Source organism: Leopardus geoffroyi, chromosome E1 (assembly GCF_018350155.1).
Source record: "Leopardus geoffroyi isolate Oge1 chromosome E1, O.geoffroyi_Oge1_pat1.0, whole genome shotgun sequence".
Lineage (NCBI taxonomy): Eukaryota > Metazoa > Chordata > Mammalia > Carnivora > Felidae > Leopardus > Leopardus geoffroyi.
This window is the reverse complement of record NC_059330.1, coordinates 39,607,830-39,633,006: the sequence shown is the minus strand read 5'-3', so window position 1 is coordinate 39,633,006 and position 25,177 is coordinate 39,607,830. Positions and strand designations below refer to the sequence as shown.

At 42.3% G+C, this 25,177-nt stretch overlaps 1 long non-coding RNA gene across 4 annotated transcripts in view; it reads right to left on the bottom strand.

The window, feature by feature from the left end:
- LOC123603661 overlaps positions 1 to 25,177 on the bottom strand; it is a 148,875-nt gene that overhangs the window by 63,597 nt on the left and 60,101 nt on the right. Inside the window, exons 3-5 of one of the 4 annotated variants that reach the window (XR_006714967.1) lie at positions 21,928 to 22,128; positions 17,168 to 17,299; positions 15,785 to 15,885 (exon numbers count right to left, since the gene is read on the bottom strand). This is a non-coding gene — a long non-coding RNA (uncharacterized LOC123603661). The remainder of the gene's footprint in view (positions 1 to 15,784; positions 15,886 to 17,167; positions 17,300 to 21,927; positions 22,129 to 25,177) is intronic. The other 3 variants (XR_006714969.1, XR_006714968.1, XR_006714970.1) reach the window with 3 other exon arrangements.

The window sequence follows — 25,177 nt, the reverse complement described above, 5'->3', positions numbered from 1 at the left end:
CTGAGTGGACGAAATAACGGCTGAAGTTCTCAGAAAAACAGTAATAACTCTGTGAAATTATGTCTCATTCCACACCAGCTTGAACTGGTTACTTTCATCTTGGGTATTGATTTTATCACTCTCTGTTTTCAAGAAATTCACATGAGTTGGAATTAAGAACCAATCGGGAAGTATTTATGAAGCTTCCGACACATGTCTACACCGAAGCCAGCCACTGTTAGGAAGACAAAACAAGGAAGTTCATGAAGTCAGAGCTTCTGAGAAGGAAATGAAAATACACAAAACCGTCCCTTTGCCCAACTGTACTTCCTGTCGCCCATAATCATAGTAGGCAGCCATAATAATTACACCTTTGCTGGTGTTATGATAAGGAAATTGATTTGAGCTGAGAGACAAAAAGAAAGCACATCTCTCCAGTAAAGCTCTTTCCACCCTCTTGAAATTTTCTCCCACACTCAACAAAAACTTCATAAAGTCATCCATGACCCTTCTGCTCGTCTCCACCAAGTCAACTCCTATGACTGGTCTCACACCCTTCTCAAGTATCGAGGCATTGCCACACGGCCTTCTCCTAGTGAGGCCCAGCTTGTTTTTCCAGAGGGCAGCAGTCATTACCTGAATGGCAGGTTTGCAATGCAAGCTGCCTTAATGTAGGGCTTTGTAGCCATCACGTCTGGGTTGTCATTAGTGTCCTCTGAAAACAACAATCAGCTGGCAGACCAAAAAAGGGCATTCAAGAAAACTCATTAATTCAAGTGTTTGGGGAAGCTACAGAAAATCTAAATGTATTTATCTTTTAGTTATTCAAAGAAAGTTCTAACATACACACAAGGATAATAGTCACCTAAAAGTTTATGAACTATACTTGCTACAATGCTGAATTGGGACAGGCTACACATCTGTGGGCTGGCAGCTCTGGGAAGGAGGTAGCACCTTTGATCATTCCTGCATGGGATGATGTAATCATTCATCAGGGGGCTGAGCCGTGTTGTAGGGACATGGGTAATTCCATTTCTCACTGTCCCTTCCTCTTCCCTTTACAATGTTAGGTGGTTGGAAAGTTCTAGAAGAAGTCTGTTTACAGGAGTCTTCCTCCTCTGCCCCCACCTTTAGCATGGATGTACCTAAGGCTAAAAAGACAAGAGAGGAGATGACAGGACTCCTCTCTTCTGCCCCAGCCACACTGTTCCTGGGCCAGCCAGAGGTCAGAGTGACCATGACTGAGTTCTGTGTCAGACCACAAGAGGGCTGCCTTCGAATAGCAGATGTCCAGAGTCTGCTCCCTGTTCCCTCACAGGAAGCAGAACGTAGAAATAAGCCCCCAGTGACAAGCACAGGCCTGCTAACCATTTTTACAGCAGGCAAAGGGTTAAAACCACAGCCTCCAGAAAGGTGCCTGCAGGAAAGTGGCAGAAGGAAGCTGGGAGCCTGCGCCTCTAGGCAAACTGGACACCCACCTGGGGTCCAGACACGGGGCAGGCTGGGTGGGAGGGACCCACAGACACCTGAGGTGGGGGAATCACGGAGGGTGGGGTCAGAGGCTGAGTTCAAGGCTTTGATACCCAAATACATTCTGCCAGTTTCTTCCTGGTAGTGCTTAGAATTAGATCCTCCCCACCTCACCCACCAGGAACACCTAAGAGGGAGAATTCAGAGCCCACTCCCATAACACTCTAGAAATAAAACTTTCTAAGTGGCTCTGCTATGCTCATAGGATCCAAAGGATCTGGAGAAGGCACTCCTGTGCACAGCAGGGGAGGCTTGGGGGCCTCTCAGAGATTCACTTCCTGCCTCCCAGCTTTGTTTTGGGGGCCTCCAAGCAACATCTTGATGTAAAAGCTTCTCCTGCATTTGGAGCATTCTAGCTTGCTCTGCAGGGGCCCCACCTGAAGGTTTCTTTGCTGAAAGGGAGAGGGGTATGTAGCCACACCCCCATCAGAAGCAAGGAGGGGAAGGGGGACTTTAAGAGGAGGTGAAGAGGGACTGAAACTGCGGGCAGAGATCCTGTTACCTCAGTTTCCCCCAAACCCACTCAAACTTGAAAGAGACAGAATCCATGCACCAAGTACAAAGATGGGTTTGCGATCAGGCAGGAGACACAAAAGTCCTAGTTCCTGCCCTTACAATGATCCCTTCTCTGAATGCTGGCTCCCTCCACGAGAAAACTTGACAGAGTTTACTTCCACCTTGGCATCTGTGTCCTCAAGGCATCCAAGTATCTTGTGTATCTTTCAACAGATCAAAAGGCAGAAAGAAAAATGTTCTTGGATCAGCTCCTAGAAAAATCTGAAACCAGATTTTCCTGGGATACGTCAGGCCAGTCAGCACCTGTTATTTTATACTGTGGCACCTTTCCTTTAAAATATGGATTAAACGATGTGGCGAATGAAAAGATGAAAAATTCACAAATCCAGCAGCTCTAGTTTCTAAATTGCCGCGTTATCTCCTTTTAAACTTCTGTGGACTTTCATCACCCTCTCTGCTCTTTGGGGCGCTGCCTTTCTTACAGGGAAAACAGAAAAACCTGAGCTTTGCAAGCGGGGCACAGGGACATCGGTCAGGAATGCTGTAAGGAGGACCAGGTGTCGATCTACAGAGGAGTGGAACCAGACGGTGGGCATTCAGATTTGATGATTCTCGTGTTAATGAGAAAAGATTTTACACTTCTAAAGAAGATAAAGTAGCAGATCTATGGAAGATATTAACTGGTTTTTTAGATGTCTACAGGTTGGCCGAATTATAAATAAAGTTTCGTTAGGACACAGAGACACCCACTTGTTTACACATTGTCTGTGGCGGCTTTGGGCTATGGCAGCGGAGCCGAATAGTTACAACTGAGTTTCTCTGGCCCATAAAGCTTAAAATATTGACCATCTGGCCTTTGCAGAAAAAAATCTTCCAACCTTGTCTACAGACATTAGGAGGAAATGAGTTGAAATTACAGCAGAAACAGGCCCAACTATAACGTCATCTCTGCCAGGTGAAGGGGGAATCTTTCTGACAGTTGAGATGGCTCTTGACCCCTTGCCAAGTACTAAACATGAAGACCGCTAATGTAAAGAACACCCGGACAATTTAGCGCCGGTATAATAACTTGAAAGATTGAAAAGTATCTGCTCTTCCCCCAGGTAATTCATACTCAGGGCAAAAAATTTTAAATAAAAAAAAAAAGGATATTTTACTTTTAAAGTTGTAGAGTTTCCCAAATGTTTTCCAGGATGACTGGTCAACTGTGCTCACCAATAAATTATGCTGTTCTTTGCAAAATGCCTTATTTGCACAGAGTGGGAAGGGAGATAATGGTGACTCATAAGTTTGGGTTTCCCCCTGGAGTCTTGGAAAGGGCAACCTTTATTAGATATGAAGGGCAGGAGCGCCCCCTGCTGACCAGAGAGGCAACTTAGGCCTGAACTCAATATTCTTTTTTCTGATCAGGGCTCTCAGGTTGGACAAGAATCAATTTCCACATAGCCCCATGAGGGACTAAAGGAATACCAAACATTCGCAATTCATGCCCAGGGCATGGTAGCAACTTTAAATCTCAGTAGTTTGCATAACATGTGTGGTAGCAAAAACAACCATCAAAATGGAATCACCAGATTTTCACTTCTCTTCCTTAAGTCTCCTTCTCCACTAAATATAAAAATAAAAATACAGCCTTCGACAACAGCCCATTGAATACAAACTCCTTTAACAACAAAGAAGTTAACCCCTTACTTGAAATCAAGTACCGGCTGAGGGTTTTGTTCCAAATAAGTCAAACTATATGAAATTGCCAATATTCCACTTGTTTGACTCACAAAAACAGCAACTTCATATGGTTCAGGTTGAATGTAATGACTCCATCAACAATTGACAAAGATACATAGGAGAGTCTGAATGTGTAAGCTAGGGGGCAGGCTTCCCTTACTCACCTACAGATACAGTGGTTGGAGGCTGGGGATACAGGACGTAGACCTTCTGGCCTCACAATTCTCCCCCAGGGAAGCCTCTGAATTCATCTAACCAATGAAAACAGAGGCGGGGATTTTAAAGTATCTTTCTTGTCACTTAGGCAACTCTGCTCCACATGATGGATAAGTATTTTTAAAATCAGTTCTCTCTTTTTAACACAAGTGTCCTAATAAAAGAGCTTCAGGGAAGAGGAGGATTTTTTTTAGTGTTTATTTTTGAGAGAAAGAGAGAGACAGAGTGCAAGCGAGGGAGGGGCAGAGTGAGAGGGAGACACAGAATCCAAAACAGGCTCCAGGGTCCAAGCTGTCAGCACAGAGCCTGACACGGGGTTGGAACTCGTGAACCGCGAGATCATGACCTGAGCCTAAGTCGGATGCTTAACCGACTGAGCCACCCAGCTGCCCCGGAAGAAGAGGATTTGAAAATCCTGATCTCACCATTGCCTCACTTTGAGGTTCTACAAGAACAGGGGACGTAAAAGCCCCACTGACCATGACCGTGGGACTGCAGTAGTGACTCTGCCATGCAGGCCAGGCGCAGTGGAGGACTGGGGCCAGGACAGATGCAGACAATGCTAAAGACCACGGGTTACGAGGGCAGGGACTTCTGATTTGAAAAGGAGAATCTGGGAGGGAACATTTACAAGGTCTGAATACCAAGCAAATTAGAACATGGATTCATTCATGCATCTGAATTTTGCAGTAAAATCCATATGGATCTGGATTTCTAAACCACAGTGACCTAGATAATAATCACTCCTCTAGGCCCATTTTTCAGGGCCCACTGTTGGCTGCAAGAGCCACAAAAAGCTGCAAAAGCCACAACCATAAGAGTTGTGGGAAGAGTCTGAAGTAAAATAAAAGAAAGGAGTATGACAGCAACTCAGTCACACAATACTCTTAAAAGAACTTGGTAGAACTTTGTGTGTGTGTATACACATATATTTTTTAATGTTTTCTTTATTTATTTTTAGTTAAAAATCGTTAATGTTTATTTATTTTTGAAGGAGAGAGAGACAGAACGTGAGCAGGGAAGGGGCAGAGAGAGAGAGGGAGACACAGAATCCAAAGCAGGCTCCGGGCTCTGAGCTGTCAGCACAGAGCCCGACGTGGGGCTCGAACCCATGAGCCGTGAGATCATGACCTGAGCTGAAGTCAGCCACTTAACTGACTGAGCCAACCAGAGGCCCCTTATTTATTTATTTTTGAGAGAGAGAATAGGGGAGGGGCAGAGAGAGAGAGGGAAACAGCTCTGCGCTGACAGAAGCAAGCCCATTGTGAGGCTCGAACTCATGAACAGTGAGATCATGACCTGAGCTGAAGTTGGATGCTTAACTGACTGAGCCACCAAACTTGGTAGGACTTTGAAGGCAAGTTCCAAGTAGACTTATTTGAAGGGTCAAGTCGGGAGAAACAGGAGTTGCCCATACCCTGACCTAGCCCAATACTTTGATACATTCCTTAAAATGTCCATGATTTAAGGCAGCGGTCCCTAGGTTAAAAACACAATTCTTGAATTTGAAAACACAGTGGCCAAATGCCATCCTCCAGGACAGAAACACTGAACACAGTAAAAGCCTGAATGATATCCTTAGACTATAATATCAAGCCCCCAGGAGATTTCCAATGTGACGCTCACTGACAGGAACCACTAAGTTGAAGGACCTCTCGAGTCGAATTATAATTCCATATAAGCTTGGGAATTTTTAAGTACAAAAGAAAAAAGAAAATCCCACAGCTACACAAGTCATTAAAAGAGCAAAGCACAAAGCCTATCATCCAGCAGAGGGAGCAAGAGGTAAACAAATACTTTTAAAGTCAGACCATGGAATTTAATTAAGACCTTGGATTGTGATGCCTCCCACTTTGGTCTTTTTCAAAATTACTTTGGCTATTCGGGGTCTTTTGTGGTTCCATACAAATTTTAGGATTGCTTGTTCTAGCTTCGAGAAGAATGCTCGTGCAATTTTGATTGGGATTCCATTGAATGTGTACATAGCTTTGGGTAGTATTGACATTTTAACAATATTTATTCTTTCAATCCAAGAGCAAGGAATGTTTTTCCATTTCTTGATATCTTCTTCAATTTCCTTCATAAGCTTTCTATAGTTTTCAGCATACAGATCTTTTACACCTTTGGTTAGGTTTATTCCTAGGTATTTTATGATTCTTGGTGCAACTGTGAATGGGATCACTTTCTTTATTTGTCTTTCTGTTGCTTCATTATTAGTGTATAAGAATGCAACTGATTTCTGTACATTGATTTTGTATCTTGTGACATTGCTGAATTCATGTATCAGTTCTAGTAGATTTTTGGTGGAGTCTATCAGGTTTTCCATGTATAATATCATGTCATCTGCAAAAAGTGAAGGCTTGACTTCATCTTTGCCAATTTTGATGCCTTTGATTTCCTTTTGTTGTCTGATTGCTGATTCTAGAACTTCCAACACTGTTAAACAACAGCAGTGAGAGTGGACATCCCTGTCGTGTTCCTGATCTCAGGAGGAAAGCTCTCAGTTTTTCCCCATTGAGGATGATATTAGTCATGGGCTTTTTGTAAATGGCTTTTATGATGTTTAAGTATGTTCTTTCTATCCTGACTTTCTTGAGGGTTTTTATTAAGAAAGGATGCTGAATTTGGTCAAATGCTTTTTCTGCATCGATTGACAGGATCATATGGTTCTTTTTTTTTCTTTTATTAATGTGATGTATCACATTGATTGATTTGCGAATGTTGAACCAGCCCTGCATCCCAGGAATGAATCCCACTTGATCATGGTGAATAATTCTTTTTATATGCTGTTGAATTCAATTTGCTAGTATCTTATTGAGAATTTTTGCATCCATATTCATTAGGGATATTGGCCTGTAGTTCTCTTTTTTTTTAATATTGAAGAAGAAAACCAAAGTGGGAAGCATCATAATCTCAGACGTTAGCCTCTACTACAAAGCTGTAATCATCAAGACAGCATGGTATTGGCACAAAAACAGACACATAAACCAATGGAATAGAATAGAGACTCCAGAATTGGACCCACAAAAGTATGGCCAACTAATCTTTGACAAAGCAGGAAAGAATATCCAACGGAAAAAAGACAGTCTCTTTAACAAATGGTGCTGGGAGAACTTGACAGCAACATGCAGAAGGATGAAACTAGACCACTTTCTTACACCATTCACAAAAATAAACTCAAAATGGATAAAGGACCAGAGTGTGAGACAGAAAACCATCAAAACCCTAGAGGAGAAAGCAGGAGAACACCTCTCTGACCTCAGCCACAGAAATTTCTTACTTGACACATCTCCAAAGGCAAGGGAATTAAAAGCAAAAATGAACTATGGGGACCTCATGAAGATAAAAACCTGCACTGCAAAGGAAACAATCAACAAAACTAAAAGGCAACCAACGGAATGGGAAAAGATATTTGCAAATGACATATCGGATAAAGGGCTAGTAGCCAAAATCTATAAAGAGCTCACCAAACTCCACACCCGAAAACAAATAATCCAGTGAAGAAATGGGCAGAAAACATGAATAGACACTTCTCTAAAGAAGACATCCTGATGGCCAACAGGCACATGAAAAGATGCTCAACGTCGCTCCTCATCAGGGAAATACAAATCAAAACCACACTCAGATACCACCTCATGCCAGTCAGAGTGGCTAAAATGAACAAATCAGAAGACTATAGATGCTGGAGAGGATGTAGAGAAACGGGAACCCTCTTGCACTGTTGGTGGGAATGCAAACTGGTGCAGCCACTCTGGAAAACAGTGTGGAGGTTCCTCAAAAAATTAAAAATAGATCTACCCTATGACCCAGCAATAGCACTGTTAGGAATTTACCCAAGGGATACAGGAGTGCTGATGCATAGGGGCACTTGTACCCCAATGTTTACAGCAGCACTTTCAACAATAGCCAAATTATGGAAAGAGCCTAAATGTCCATCAACTGATGAAAGAATAAAGAAATTGTGGTTTATATATACAATGGAACACTACGTGGCAATGAGAAAGAATGAAATCTGGCCTTTTGCAGCAATGTGGATGGAACTGGAGAATGTTATGCTAAGTGAAATAAGTCATACAGAAAAAGACAGATACCGTATGTTTTCACTCTTATGTGGATCCTGAGAAACTTACCAGAAGACCATGGGGGAGGGGAAGGAAAAAAAAAAGGTTAGAGAGGGAGGGAGCCAAACCATAAAAGACTCTTAAAAACTGAGAACAGGGGCACCTGGGTGGCTCAGTCGGTTGAGCGTCTGACTTCAGCTCAGGTCATGATCTCATGGTCTGTGAGTTCTAGCCCCGCATCAGGCTCTGTGCTGACAGCTCAGATCCTGGAGTCTGTTTCGGATTCTGTGTCTCCCCCTCTCTCTGCCCCTCTCCCACTCGTGCTCTGTCTCCCTCTGTCTCAAAAATAAATAAAAACATTTAAAAAAATTTAAAAAATTGAGAACAATCTGAGGGTTGATGGGGGATGGTAGGGAGGGGAAGGTGGGTGATGGGTATTGAGGAGGGCACCTGTTGGGATGAGAACTGGGTGTTGTATGGAAACCAATTTGACAATAAATTTCATATTAAAAAAAAAAAAAGACCTTGGAGCCTAGGGGCGCCTGAGTGGCTCAGTTGGTTGGGTGGCTGAGTTTGGCTCAGGTCGTGATCTCACGGTTTGTGGGTTTGAGCTCCCCATCAGGCTCTGTGCTGACAGCTCAAAGCCCAGAGCCTGCTTCAGATTCTTCATCTCCCTCTCTCTCTGCCCCTCCCCCACTCACATCCTGTGTCTCTATCTCAAGAATAAATAAACATTAAAAATATTTTTTAAAAAAAGACTTTGGAGCCTAAGTGATTCAGTTTATCTTCAATGATAGTATTTCCTGAAAAGTAAAGAATCTTGGTCACAGCAACACAGAGAGTGAAATCCTGTGTCTCTTCATTTCAGGTGATATGTTCTCTCCCATGACAAAGCTAACATGAAATGATTCTCTTTTATGTTCATTTACCTATAGAAACATGCAATCAAAATTCCTTATTTGAATAAGGAACATAGTAAAATACTTAATTGGTTGTAGACACCAGAAACACAAGAAGGATTTTTTTTTAATGTTTGTTTATTTTTGAGAGAGAGTCAGAGCAAGAGTAGGGGAGGGGCAGAGAGAGAGGGAGTCACAGAATCCGAAGCAGGCTCCAGGCTCTGTCAGCCCAGAGCCAGACATGGGGCTCGAACCCACGAACTGTGAGATCATGACCTGAGCCGAAGTCAGACGCGTAACAGACTAAGCCACCCAGGTGCCCCTGAACACAAGAAGGATTTTAAAGAAAAGTACAACACAAAGAAATGTCTTCCTCTTTAAAACAGATAAATTGGACTCTTCATACCAATTCACTCATTCACTCACTTATTAATTATCAACTGTGTACTTATTCTGTTAGACACTGTATCCAGACCTCACCTAACATCTCTGCATAGCCCTGTGTTGATGTTTGGGATATTTTGGCCCCTTCTTCAGAGAGCCCATTTCATGGGATGCAGTGCTGGGTATTATTGTGCTGCGTCCTTCTGTGGCTGTCAGTGTCACATCTGCGGCCATAGGCATACACTTGGACATTTGTACTCACGGTGGGGAAGACGGACAGAACATTTCTGGAGGAATGTTCCAAAGTCCCTGCACTTTATACACTTAGCCATTCAACACACGTTTGTTGGCAAAGGTCCAGTCCTCATAATTCAAGGTTCAGAAATTTGATTTTATCAGTTCACTCAAGGTTGATAAGGGGCAAAGGGAATGGAGTCATACAAACCCCATTAACAAGAGAATGTCTATTCTTTTCCAGTAAAAGTGGTGTTGGTGTTTTACCACTATCCAGTGCACCTTGTCTCATGATCAAGGTGCCCACAAACTAAATTAGGTATCTGAAAAGTGTTTGGTGATCATGGAATAAAGGCAAAGGCTGTGAATAGGCTAGAAAGGCATTTTTCTAAGGAACATGAGAGCTCCTTCAGCACCAAATGACAATCTGCTGTGACGAGAAGACCATCCCTGCCAGATGGTGTCTGCTGTGCAATATTGTGCCCAAGAGCCACTTTCACCAGGTGCTCCCACGTACACCTGCAAGCCCTCATCTAGCCTCTTTGCCTGGACTGTCAATCCTCGAGGGGAGAACACGCTTACTCACATTTGCACCTGGATGACGCTAGGCTCCCAGAATCTCTAATGATCAGATGGGGGAAGGAAGGATGGATGGATGGGGTCGGTGCATGAATGAAAGGCAACTCCAGTTACCCAGTCCCTGCCTGCGTTACCAGAGTCCTAAGCTGCTAGCCCCTTAGGGAGGTGATAGGGGGCTCCCTCTGAATCATCACTAGTTTGTTCTTCAGCTTTCATTTCTTTGCATTCAAATGTGTGGGGCGTGTGTGTGTGTGTGTGTGTGTGTGTGTGTGTGTGTGTGTGTGTTACAACGGATACTACTTTCCTTCTCAAGTGATTGTAAAGAAAAAGATTGCCTATTCTGTTAATTTAAAATCAGTACTTACAAAGTGTGGTCTCTAGGTCTCTTGTTAAAGACACAGGGGAGTACTCCACAAACAAAGTTCAGTGGCTGCCCTTATTACAGAGAGGTAAAGCCAGAGTCTTTGCAGGACAACGCGGTCCGCACACCATAGCCATTTTCCTCTGGCCTCCCTCCTTTCCCGCCAGTCTCCCTTCCAGACCTCAGCACCAGCTTAGGTTGTGAAGGGGCCACTGCCCCACCCACATTGGGAGGTCTCTGCCCCAGACTTCTACACAGCTCTTCCCTCCCGCCAAACTTCCCATTTTCTTTTTTTTTTAAGGTTTTTTTTTTTTTAATGTTTATTTTTGAGACAGAGAGACAGAGTGCGAGCGGGGAAGGAGCAGAGAGAGAAAGAGACACAGAATCTGAAGCAGGCTCCAGGCTCTCAGCTGTCAGCACAGAGCCCCATGAGGGGCTTAAACTCATGGACTGTGAGATCATGACCTGAGCCGAAGTCAGAGAGTTAACTGACTGAGCCACCCAGGCGTCCCCAAACTTCCCATTTTCATTCAAGTACCACTCATGGTGAGGCCAGTCCTAACTACTCCATACACAAGTGCACCCTCTCCAGAACAACCCCAGGCCCCCAAAGCACAGGTCATCCTCTTGCAGACTTCTCCTGGTAGTCCCTGCCTCCGATGCCAAATTCCACAAGATGCCCCCAAACAGGGCCTGGCACACACTTCTAATATGGCTATAAATATTTGTGAATGGATGAATCAATGCCTGGAACATCACATATTCTACAAGGCTCAGGCTAAATAATAGCAGGTCCTCGTCCTCCTCAATCTTCCTCTTTAAGATCTTGTAACGATTTCTTCGGGTATTAACCTGCATATTGCTAAAGAACATGCTTCTATGGCTACTTCTTAATTATTCAACTTAAGATGTTAAAAACCTAAATTGCTGGTGTGGAAGATGACAAGACAGGATTCTGATACCACTCCACACCCCAGTTCCCATTTCTCCACCTTTCTGGTAGAATTATATAACATTAGCTTTTATCATTTTTGCCGAAGTCCTCTAGATACAATATGCAACTGAATGCATCAACACAACTGATTGATATAATACAATCTCTCTAGATACAATTCTAGCTAGAATGAAGCTCTGGCAACAGAAATTTTTGTCTGTTTTGCTCACTGAAGCATCCCTGTGGCCTAGAGCAATGTCGCACATAGCAGGTGGGCACTGAAGAAGCATTTGTAGAACACTCAGATTTATGGTATGTGACATAAGTCATTCATTATTGCACGTGCAGGGTGCATGGGCCATCCCCCACGTCCCTCCACCTGGTGGCCTGGCTGGTTGAACGTTGCACTGGCATGAGACCACCTGCAGGGAAGTTTCAATGACTCTCTCTCATCCAGTTTCACTTGGGAATCCTTACCCGACATCCCCCAAACTCTTCTTGAAACTTACAGTGATTTATAATTACTGATCTACTAATCAGCTTCCCCAACGAGACTGCAGCCTCCTTGGCATCATGGAGGTCCTTGGTCATCTCTGGACCCCACGGTCTGTCACAGCATCAGATCCATCATAATAGATTCTCCAGAAGTTCTGAATGAAGAACACAAGGCCCTGCCTGCCACTCTGAGGCAAGAGAGAAAGAACTTCCTGTTCCGGGTAAGCCCTTACGACGAGGCCCTCTCACTATTTACAGAAATAAAATGGAGATCGACTGTTTTTCCTTTCGCTCTTTGCACCCCTGGGCTCATTAATCCCAGGTCATTTCGTTCACTTTATTTTTTTCAATGATTTAGTTTCTTTCTAGCCACTTTCCTTGTTCAAATCTCCCTTGAAAATAAAAATAAATTTCAACTAACAGTTAAATCAGTCTCGGAGCCTGATGGTTTCTTCCCAAGTTAGAATTGCTCTGTTGCCTTGCAAAACTGTCCGATTTTACACTGGACTCCACTTGACAAAACAAAGCATTCAAAACTAAAATGTACAATCAGTTGAAAGGTCTTCCTACGTCACTACTACCGTTACTTTCTAGCAGTGGTTCTCAAACTTTGCGCGTCAGAATCGCCTGGAGGATTTAAGACCCAGATTGCTGGGCTCCCACCTCCAGGGTCTTTGATTCAGAGGATCAGGAAGGGCCTGAGGATATGTATTTGCAACAAGTGCCCAGGTGATGCTGATGCCGGCCACCTGGGGACCACTCTTTGAGAGCCCTTGCTTCCCCATAATTCTCTGGGAGGTCTCGGAAATGGGTTAAATTTCTTGCTACCCCACCCCTCAACCAAGATAACCAGATGTTGGGTACATGATTACAGCACTCCTTAACCTTACCAATGCACATAAGTCCCCTGAGGATCTTTTGAAAATGCAGATTATTCAGCCAGTCTGAGGTGGGGCCCAAGATCTGCATGTCTAACCAGCCCCAGGTGAGGCCAACATTGTGGATCCAGGGATCAAACTTTGAGTTTAAGGCATTACAAATTGTACCAAGCAGGTTAGTATTAAAACTCAAGGGCTTTTGCAGGTCTCAAAGCATTTGATTTCAGGTCTGAGCCCTAAAACTACCAATATACTTTTACACTTTATTTATTATTACACTTCATTATTAAAATCCTGACAAAATAGAAGCAAGTGAACATTTAACTTTCTCCCATATAAAACTTCAACATGGATGGGTCCAGCTGACTCACTGGCATTGCCCAGATGTATCTGAACATGGTTCCAACAGTGTGGGTAGATAATGGTAAACCTGGTGGAGATGGTGGGGAGGGTGGGACTGCTTATACACTCGTTGATTTAGGAACTGCCCCTTTGTCATGTGGTGAATGGTGTTTTGTTATACAATTCTAGCATTTAGCCTTCACAGAAAACTGGTTTTAAAACACCATTGTCTAATGCGTCATTGAGCCCAATTCCCCCCACGGCCAGGATTATCTCTTTTTAATTTCTCAGGCTATAAAGAGATCGTAGCAATGGGGAAGTGAAAGACAGCATTAGCTCCTCCCAAACCCTACCTAATCCATTTACACTCTTAGAGGTGCAGGTGAATATTAAGAACACACTTAGAGGAGCACAGAACAAGGTACAAAATCTGCAGGGCCCAGTGCAAAATGAAAATTTGGGACCTCTTGTTCAAACTTATTAAGAATTTCCACACTGCAGAGCATCAAAGCAAAGGCCAGGACCTTCTAAGGTCATGTGCCAGTGAAGTCAACCCCAGGGGGAAGGACTCTGACATAATGAAAAACCCATGAGTTAGGAAACTAACCAGACCCTCTCACTCTCTCTCCTCCTCTTTTTCCCTCTCAAAACATATGTCCAAAAAGAATAGCTATGATGACAACGGTAGTGTCATTGTTGAATGAAAAGTTGTCCCTGTCTCATCGTTGGCTCTACCCTTCCTTCATTTTTCACTAAAATAACTCAACCTTGGGGCGCCTGGGTGGCACAGTCGGTTGAGCGTCCAACTTCAGCCAGGTCACGATCTCGCGGTCCGTGAGTTCGAGCCCCGCGTCGGGCTCTGGGCTGACGGCTCAGAGCCTGGAGCCTGTTTCAGATTCTGTGTCTCCCTCTCTCTGACCCTCCCCCGTTCATGCTCTGTCTCTCTCTGTCTCAAAAATAAATAAACGTTAAAAAAAAATTTTTTTTTAAATTAAAAAAAAAATAAAATAAAATAACTCAACCATCTGATTTACAAAAACCTAATGAGATGCCACTAATTCCAACAAGGGCTAAAATGAACCCTACCTTTGGTCTGGTTATGATAAGATGGTTTACCTAAACTATGATAAGGAAATGTACAGCACAGTTATGATTAGAGGTGAGGGTGTGTGTGATCTCAAATAACCAGCTTTTCAAATCACCAGGCAGTGCATCTCAAGCTTTGGTGATTCACCAAGGATCTTGTGAAAATGAAGGGAGGTGAGTACGGGACCCAGGTGAGCAAGGGACCCCAAGAGTAGGGGACACCTATACTATGAGACTGAGGACCACACTTTGAGTAGCTAAGTCTAGAACTGTCAGTAAGGCAGCCATTAGCCTCATGGACCTACTGAGTGCTTGTCCAAATGGAGATGTGCTGTGAGTTTAAGTGAATACCACATTTCAAAGACAGTTAAAAAAAAAAAAGGCAAAGTATCTCATTAATAATTTTATAGATTATATGTTTTGGATATATTGGCTTGAACAAAATATCTTATTAAAATTAATCCCATCTTTTCTTTTACCTTTTTATTTTTTTAATTTTTTTTTTAACGTTTATTTATTTTTGAGACAGAGAAAGACAGAGTATGAACGGGGGAGGGTCAGAGAGAGAGGGAGACACAGAATCTGAAACAGGCTCCAGGCTCTGAGCAGTCGGCACAGAGCCCGACACGGGGCTCGTACTCACGGACCGCGAGATCGTGACCTGAGCCGAAGTCGGACGCTTAACCAAGACTGAGCCACCCAGGCGCCCCTTTTTTACCTTTTTAAATGCAGCTCCTAGAAAACTTTAACTTACATGTACCATTGCTGTTGAACAGCACTGTTCGAGAAACGCCACTGGAGCTTTCCCTTATCCATCCTCTCCATCTGATTATAAACTCCCTGGGGTGGGAACGTGAGACCAGCCCTGGACACCATCCAAGGAGGGAACAACTTGATAGCTGAGTTCATCCCTCAACTTCTCACCACACTAAGTTTGCTGCTCTGGCTCCTTCCACTCCAACATACGCATTTGTGCACACGCACACGCGTGCATGTGCATACACACACACACACACACACACACACACACAACCAGAGTGGAGCAGACTTGAGGACAGGACCTTGTCTTCTGCATCTTTCTATCCTCAGTGCCCAGCACATGAATATCTGATGTGTTGATGCTCTATGTAAATCATTCGTTGCTCCTCCCCCTTACAATACTTACGGGTCACTCACTGTATGTATATATCTCAGACTTATTACATGCTTTCTCAATTACATTTTCATCCAGAAGGTTGTCCTTCAGCTTATCTGGTACTAGCCACACGGGCTCAATCAGTATCAGTGACAATGCCACTAGCCCTACTGCACACTGAGTGGTAAATGTTGGTGGCTCTTTCCTTATCTCCATCACCAAGTTCACAATCACTACAGCTCTACTAGGCTCACTGCTGCTACTAGTAGCTACAGCTCACTGAGTGCTTTTGCTACGTGTCAGGTGTTGTGACAGGCACTCCAAAACGTCATCTCATTTAATCCCCACCACAGCGCCATGCTAGGCGCCATTAACGATCCTCTACTTTCCATATGAGGAAAGTGAGGCTCAGAGAGGTTAAGAACCTTACCCATGTTCACACAGCAAGTAAGCGGCAGAGACGGGATTCTAATCCAGATCTCCAAACACTGTGCTTTCAACCCTTGGTATCTATAATACCAGCAGCAGGTTCTGGATCGCAGAGCAGTAAAAAGGCAAAAGTGATGTTGGATGGTTTTGAATAGTTGCTTTTTAATAGCCACACCGAGGCAAAGATGTTCTTTAATTCTTTTTCTGAGTCTGTTTTTCAAACGTATAACTTTCTCAGGGCGCCTGGGTGGCTCAGTCAGTTAAGTGTCTGACTCTTGGTTTAAGCTCAGGTCATGATCTCATGGCTCATGAGTTCGAGCCCCATGTTGGGTTCTGCTGACGGTGCAGAGACTGCTTGGCATTCTCTCCCTCTCTTGCTCTCCCTGCACCTCTCCCGCAACTTGTGCTCTCTCAAATAAATAAATAAACTTTTAACAAATAAATAAATGTATATGTTTCTCAATACTTAAGAAAATACAAAGTTGTCATCAACCTTTTATTCTTCCAGTTCAGGGAATATGTAAATCTGACATTTCCTTTATAGCGGAACGTTGCGAACACATGTGTTCACATTTACGAACTGTATACAGTATGTGTGTCCACACATACACTGCATTTCAAGTTTCAATATGGAGCATATCAGAGTAACACTGGGCAAATAGGCTTACAAGGAAAAAAATGGAAGACCAACTCAAAACCAATTACCAATGAATTGTTTTATGATGAAGGCACAAGTTTTAGGATGATCTTTGAAAGATGGATTTAGAATTTCTCAGTCAGTTTCAGGTTTGCAGCCATTTTTTTTCCCTAATGACTTTATTCTTTCCACATCAAAAGAGCTGGTTCATCCTAAAAAGTAGATTGTATGATGGCAATTTTACCTTTGGGATTAACACCCGTGTGTATTAATATCTTAGTACAATTTTAAAACACCAAAGCTTTGAAATAATATACAAAGTGCTTGCTGAATCCACTTTGACAGAACTATAAAAAGGACAAAGTCCTTAAAAGATTTCTTACAGTTCTCCCAAAAGATTTCATTCAAGTTCCCACATTAAGAATGTGGGAGGGGTGCCTGGGTGGCTTAGTTGGTCAAGCATCTGACTTCGGCTCACGTCATAATCTCACGGTTCATGAATTTGAGCCCGGCATTGGGCTCTGTGCTGACAGCTCAGAGCCTGGAGCCTGTTTCCGATTCTGTGTCTCCCCATCACTCTGTTCCTTCCCCGCTCACCCTCTGTCTCTCTCTCGTCAAAAATAAATAAAGATTAAAAATAAAAATAAAAGAATGTGGGAGATAATTCCTGGAATACTAAAATGCAACACGAAGGGGACAAATGATTGTAATCATTGTGACAAAGCAGATCAAGAACAGTGGCTTTACCATAAGAGCGTGACAGGCCAGAATAATTGGTTTCCATTTTCATCTGTGACTAATTGATCATCGCTTCTAGGGCCAATTTTGCTGTCTGGTGTCTCCATTTTGCCAATGATACGGCCCTATGTTGGTGTGAATCTGGCAGGGTAGGAGGGGGGATGAATTCGAGGTTAAAAACCTGACCTCTGGCCGAATGTCATACTTATTACGTTCAATAAACATAACTGGTGACTGAACACACACAGCACAGTAAATACTGTGCTTTTAAAAAGCCACCAGGTAAATCTTTAATAAAGCCTCAAATGACTTAGGAACAAAATGAGTTCTGCAGCGGGGAACAAAATGAATTATTGGTATAGATCAAATTGCCCAGAAACCTCATGTGTCAACATTAATGTCAGTTCTTCAGAACCAATATATTGCGCCTTAATTACGCCAGGCTTCCAAGCCCTGTGGTCCTCCTGACAGCTCATTTCACAGAGATGCATTTATTTTGAAAAAGTGTGTGTAGCTACCAGCCTGTCCACTCTATCAACATGAGACTTGGCCATAAAATCCTGCTATATTTTGCCCAGGGCAGCAATTATTAAGTATCCCTCAACATATGTGTCAAACACATGAGAAATTGCTCCAGGCTTTTCCTGGGTTTTCATTGCTTAAAAAAAGTAGAAAACACCAAAACAGGAGGCCTTTGCGGAACATGAGGCATCAAAAATGTTAGTAGCGTGGTGAGAGCTGAAGAGTAGCAACTCGTTCTTGGAGAAAATATGAATAAACCAAGTCTCCGCTGACACCTAGGACGTCCCCCAGAAAGGTGTAAAGCCTCTGGTTACGTGGCTAGAAACAGCGCAGGGACACAGCGCAAAACTGCACAAAGGCTCCGCTCTCTGCGCTGGTTATTGGCACTAGTGAATCTTGTAACGATAGGGGTTCTCTGCTTTCACTTTTCTAAGTTGGGTTAAATGGGGCTCCTCACAGTGGGGTTCTTTCCTCCTAACCCTCTGATGCCCAAGCGGGATTACCTAATGATTTATTACCTTATCATATGCTAGCATCCCAACTCAACAAATAATACATAACCTGCACCCCAGAGCCCGAAGGCTGACTGAACTCACCCATTCTTTATCTGCGGGGCCCGTCTGGGTCTCAGTGTTCTATTCTCATATCCCACCCTTGCTCATCTTTCTTATCCACCCACATTAAAAATTAAAATAAAGGTTAAAATTAAAATCCATGTCAGTATGTCCTCTGCTAGAGGCATTCCTTGAGAGCAGTGTCTAACTAATTGATTGTTGCTTCTAGGGCCAATTTCGCTGTCTGGTATTTCCACTTTAACAGTGTTAAGGCCCTGTCTGTGTCTGTGTGGTGGGGGGCAGGGCAGGGCAGGAGGAAGGATCTGAATTAGAAATTAAAAACCTGACTTCTAGTCAAATGTTGTATTTACTACACTCAATGAACATAACTGGAGACTGGACACACCATTCATTTATTCAACAAAGAATGAATGATGTGATTTATTTTACCTGGTTATTTTTCTTTTTTTCTTTTTTTTTCTTTTTTAATGTTTATTTTTGAGAGAGAAAGAGAGAGAGAGAGAGAGTCGGGGAGGGGCAGAGAGAGAGGGAGACACAGAATCAGAAGCAGGCTGCAGGTTCTGAGCTGTCAGCACAGAGCCCGATGTGGGGTTTGAACCCACAAACCATGAGATCATGTCCTGAGCTGAAGTTGGACGCTTAACAGACTAACCCACCCAGGTGCCCCTATTTTTCATTTTTTAAAAGCTAGCTGTGAAAATTTTGATTCAGGCTTTGCCAACTGCCTCGTTCACAAAATGTTGATCTTTATAGGCATTTTCCTAAAATCTGTTTACAACTCCTCCTTCCGAAATTAGATGTTGAAAAGCTTACTGTCTCTCAGTTGCCCTCTCTTGCTCTCATGCACTCTCTTTCTCTCTCTCTCTCCCTCCTTTGTTTCTCAAGTTCTGTCCTATTCCCTACAAGAGATTTTCAATATCAGCATCGAGAATTTCTCTTTTAATCACTCATCTGCTTTGTACAGGTTTTCTAACTTAAATGTGCACACATTAAAAAGTAATGACACACCCAACGGAGCTGAAATGTGAACACGTGTTGTTTGTGTTCCGAAAGGCTAATTAATAATACATCTCTTCATCTGCTTGTATCCGTATATACCGTGCCTTGTTTGAGGAACATCCTGGGGCCAGTGATCACTGCCACATCTTACAGAATCTACTTCAACGTTGTGCTAGTAGGAGCAAATGAAGGAAGATATAGGAAGAGTAGGTCTTTAGCCCCAGGGTGGAAACTCGTTATGTGTGGGGCATATAACTTATATTAGACTTTTAAACAGTAATCTAATCAGTGAGAGTTTCATTTCTTTATCAGGGTGCTGTTTGCAAGACAGCTTTCCTGGGTCAGGCAAACTTGCTGAAAACCAAGATAGAGAGCAAACATTATGTGGATTAAGTTGACCAACTTTCTATATTTGCACTGTTGCCATAAGCAAGTCAATAAATCTATTAACACCCCAGCTGTCCTGTTCATCAAGTGAGAAGAAACATGGCCTAGATGATTTTCAAGGTCTCCTCCAAATACAAGAGCCTATAGTTTTTTGTATTGAAAATTAAGCACCACAAAAAATAACACACAGTGAGTAACTGCCACTTGTTTACTTGTTTTCAAAAATACTAAGTCTGGATTGTTCAAATAACATGAAAGGACACCATTAAACTGAACCACGGATCACTTCTTTCCTTAAAATATAGTCTACTCGGCAATCAAAAAGAATGAAATCTTGCCATTTGCACCAATGTGGATGGAACTAGAATGTATTATGCTAAGCGAAATAAGTCAGAGAAAGACAAATATCACATGATTTAACTCGTATGTGGAATTTAAGAAACACAACACATGAACATAGGAGAAAGGAAGGAAAAATAAGATAAAAACAGAGAGGGAGGCAACCCATAAGAGACTCTTAAATACAGAGAACAAACTGGGGGTTGCTGGAGGGGAGGTGGGTGGGGATGAGTTAAATGGGTGATGGGTATTAAGGAGGGCACGTTTCAGGATGAGCACTGGGTGTCATATGTAAGAGATGAATCACTGGGTTCCACTACTGAAACCAATACTACACTGTATGTTAACTAACTTGAATGAATGAATGAATGAGTGAATGAATGAATGAATAAATGAATAAAAAAATAAAGTAATGATATATGTCTATACATATGTTGGTTATACACACACACACACACACACACACACACACACACACATATATACACACATACATAACCAATGCTAATTGGTTATTACCATTTAGCTGCTAAGTCTAGGCCAGACTTTTTGGATCCTTCACAAATTGTACTTAAGCACCATAACTACTACATTTTTAGTTTATTGCAATAAATGAAATGTTCAGTTGTGTGGCAATGCAGAGTAGTCTAGAGAAGGAAAAAACCTTAATGCAGTGACAAGGCCCATGCAAGGCGAGGTTCCTCCCTGTCACCTGTGGTCTCTCTGTGCAGAGGTTTGACTCTGGGGTTCTGAAAAGACCAAGTGGACTAGAATTACGGTGGCAATTTTTATATGAGGGATAATGTGCGAACCAACAAGGTGGAGCAAACCTCGCCTGTTACGTCATTATACACCTCCAGCTCAGTTCCTGCCAGATCAGAATATTCTACAGCCACCTTCATAGAGGCCTTCTCCACGTGCATCTAATAGCACAGACACTAAAACTCGTCATGTCTACAAATGAACACATCACATATTCCTTTGCAACAACCCCTCCCCAGACCCTCTCCCAGCCCTGTCCCAGGGCCTCCCTTAGTAAACTATCATTACCCAGTCACCCAAGTCAGAACCCTGGGAGTTATCCTTATCTCCTTTTACTCCTCACGTCCAAACCCATTCATTCAACAAAGGAATCAGTACCAGAGTGTGCACAGGTGTACCCCAGAGAGACATGCACGGGAGAGATGAACAGGATGACCGACTGTCCCAGTTTGCCTGGAACTGTCCTGATTTTAACATTCAAAGTCTGACATCCCAGAAAACCTCCCAGTCTTAGGCAAACCAAGATAGCTGGGCACCTTGGAAAGGAAAGAGCTTGGGAGTACAAAGATTCTTCCTGGAAGAAATGACATCCATACAGAGGTGTGGCATGGAGGAGTACCAGTGGCTTGTGTTCCTGAAGAGTAGAGCTGGTGGCACAGGGCTGGTAGGAAGGGGACTCTGGAAAGGCAGGCAGGGGTTAGATCTTAAAGAGCTATGTATTGAGCTTGACCACAAAAGTGCCAGGAATTTTTCAAAGAAGTGAAATTTTGCATTTGCGGTGGTAGGCAGGTGTTTTGAGATGGACCTCGACATTTATGAACCATTGATGGCTAGAAGCAGGAACTGTTACTTTTAAATTGTCAGTAAGTTAACTGTCATTTTTTAAAAAAGTTTTTAGAGAGAGCATGAATGGGGAGGAGAGGGGCAAAGGAAGAGAGAGAGAATCTTAAGCAGGCTCCACACTCAGTGCAGAGCCCGACGTGGGGCTCAGTCACACAACCCTGGGATCATGACCTGAGCCGAAATCAAGAATCAGACAATCAACTGACTGAGCCACACAGGCACCCCTCTTACCTGTCATTCTAAGAATAGAAACTATATTTGCCTTGGGGATAAATCATTCTGTTTTGGGAGGAATTTGGTTGGGCTCTCTCTTAGTCAAGCTAATATAAAAGAAGTACCTACCAGCTGTCCTTGGTATAACATCAAACTTTGGTGAAATAATCCAGACACAGGGCCAATTGCAGGAAGAGGGCCATTCAGCCTATGGCTTCCCATTCAGAGACTTTGGAGGTTAAATTCAAATGGTTTCAGTGATCACTTCCAGGATTGAAAGAAGACATTCACCTTGTCAGTCAAAAGTGTCCCAGCACCAGATCACAGAGCCTACAAAGCATGAAATAAGTAAGCGTTTTTTATAAATCTTGTATTGATACAAACATATTATAATATCTTTGTGTTGAAAATGGTACTGTGTAGGCAATAAAAATACTTTAACCATGGTAATTTTGACTACCTCATTCTGGATTGTTTTCATTTGTTCAATATATCAGGAGCCTCAAAAAAAATAGAGATGGTCCAGATGTCCCTTAAACTCTAAGAGGATTTGCAAAGGGGTGTGTATACAGCTTCAGGAGGATTCTGTGACTGTTGTGTGCAATCTGCCAACTATCTATATGTATATCCCTTAATCATATAATATTTAGTTTTGCCTATTTTTGTAATTTATATAAATTGAATTTACTGGGATATATTATTTTGTATCATTTCTCTCACTACACATGCTTTTGGATTCATCCATGTCAAGAATGTAGTTTATCCATTTCATTTCTTTAGAGAGGGAGAGAGTAGTGAGCAAGGGAGACAGACAGAGAGAGAGAGAGAGAGAGAGAGAGAGAGAGAGAGAGAATCTTAAGTGGACTCCACACAGAGTTCAATGTGGGGCTCAATTCCACAACCCTGGAATCATGACCTGAACCAAAATCAAGAGTCGGATGCTCAACTCACTGAGCCACCCAGGCACCCCTAGTTTATCCATTTTGAACTGCTGCATCATATTCCATTGTATGAATATCTGTCAACGTATTTATTCATTCTGTTGAACATTTGTGTTGTTTTGAGTGTGTGTGTGTGTTAGTATTATGAACAATACTTCTGTGAATATTCTTGTACTTGACTTCAGATAAATATGTGTAAGGGTTTCTCTAGAATACGTACCTAGGAATGGAGTTACTGGATGATAGGTATGTGCATGCTCATGGTTCTGAGATAATATATAACTGTTTTCCAAAGTAATTGTACTTATTTACACACCTACTATTAGTGGGTAAGAATTCCCCTTGTCCATCCTTCTAATTTATTCCAGTTGGCAGGTGTGAAATGGGCCGATCGGCTTTCCTCTTCTGTGCATCCATTCATGTTTTTGCTGACTTTCTCACTCGGTTGTTTTTGCTTTCTTATTTATTTGTAGGTATTCTTAACATATTCTGGAAACTAATTCCCTGTCACTTACATATATTATAAATATCCCCTCCCTGTTTGGGCCTTTTTGCATTATAATTATGGTATCCTTTAATGAACAAAAATTGTTAATATCACAGTTTGCACTTTTTGTGTCTTGTTTAAGAAATATTCCTTTACCCTAATTCCTAGAGATCGTATTCTATATTTTCATCTGAACATTTTATAGCTTTTACCTTTCACTTTACATCTTTAACGAACCTGGAATTTACTTTTGTATATTACATGTATAGCTTGCCTGAAACAATTATAATTTCTTTTTTTAATATGGAGATATTCTATTCCTTTCCGTATCATTTCACTTGTAACTATTTCATTAAGTACACCAGTTTTTATTTTTTATTTATTTTTTTTAACGTTTATTTATTTTTGAGACAGAGAGAGACAGAGCATGAACAGGGGAGGGGCAGAGAGAGGGGGAGACACAGAATCGGAAGCAGACTCCAGGCTCTGAGCCATCAGCCCAGAGCGGGACGCGGGGCTCGAACTCACAGACCGCGAGATCGTGGCCTGAGCTGAGGTCGGACGCTTAACCGACTGAGCCACCCAGGTGCCCCAAGTACACCAGTTTTTAAACACAGAGCCCATCATTTTTTTCTGAATTAACTTTGTATGGTGTCTAGAACCACACTGCCTACAAACATCCACAGTTCCTATATGCCATCCTCCACAACCAATGACAGCAATATATCCTAACTAAGATATCTGGGCAAGAGAACGCCCACACCGCCCAACCCCCACCCCAGATTCTATATGTCTCACATTGGGGCTGCAATACCTTGTCCATGTTGGGGGGGAAAAGTTGAAAATCCTCTGAAAACTGCAGTGCTTGTAATAACTCTCGAAATTACTGGGCATACTTAGTATTAATCATTAACATCCTCATCAGAGTCTGTCTCAGAGGTCAAAATGCACCACTGATTAGCTATGAGTTGGGATCTAATAAATATTTATTTATAGATGCTGTCATCCAACAGCCTGGAATAGCGGGGGCTCTAAATTCTAAATGACTTGTTAATGAATAAGAGTCTATAAGGTCCATATCTAGTCCTCAGATATAATTCAGAAAAATTAATTGCTATGAAATACCAGCCTGGTTTCATATGATCACATTAGAAGTTATAATAATCTACCAAAGCATAAAACTCACCGTGATAGAGGAGCTGAGAAATTCTCCTGCCCTGACACAAACATGTGGGAGTCTTCACAATAGGAATTTTTCTAGATTGGATGGCTGAACCCATAACTATAGACTTGTTGAATCATAATGTACACCTGAAACTAATATAACACCATATGTTAATTATACTTCAATTAAAATAATAACAGCCCTACAGTACCATATTTTAGTTTAAATTTGAAATCTCAAAAAACCTACAAATACTAGCCAAAACTGGTGGAATAACATAGTCATTTCTCAAAAAATTAAAAAAATGATGTTAATGATTTTAATGAGATTTTAACTCTTTCACTTAAACATAATTGGGTGCAGCCACAAGAAATAATTGTGCCAAAGAAGAAAACAAAAATTATCATGTTTAAATAACTGCACTGATATCCCAACTCTTACAAAGCTAACTGTTGATTTAAATAACGCTTCTACATGCCTTGACCATATGTGTTATTGTATTAAACTCTTAGCTGAAACTAACACACTGCAAAACTTGTGTAATTTGAACAGTAAAATTTTCCAGTGACTTTACTCAATCTCCTTCTCCCCCGTTAAGCAACAACAAAAGACACATTAGACATTACTTTTGTGAATATATACACATAAAAGAACACAGTTCATGTGTTCATAAAAAGTTCTTGGGGCACCTGGGTGGCTCAGTGGGTTAAGCACCAACTTCAGCTCAGGTCATGATCTCATGATCTGTGAGTTCAAGCCCCGCATGAGGCTCTGTGCTGACAGCTC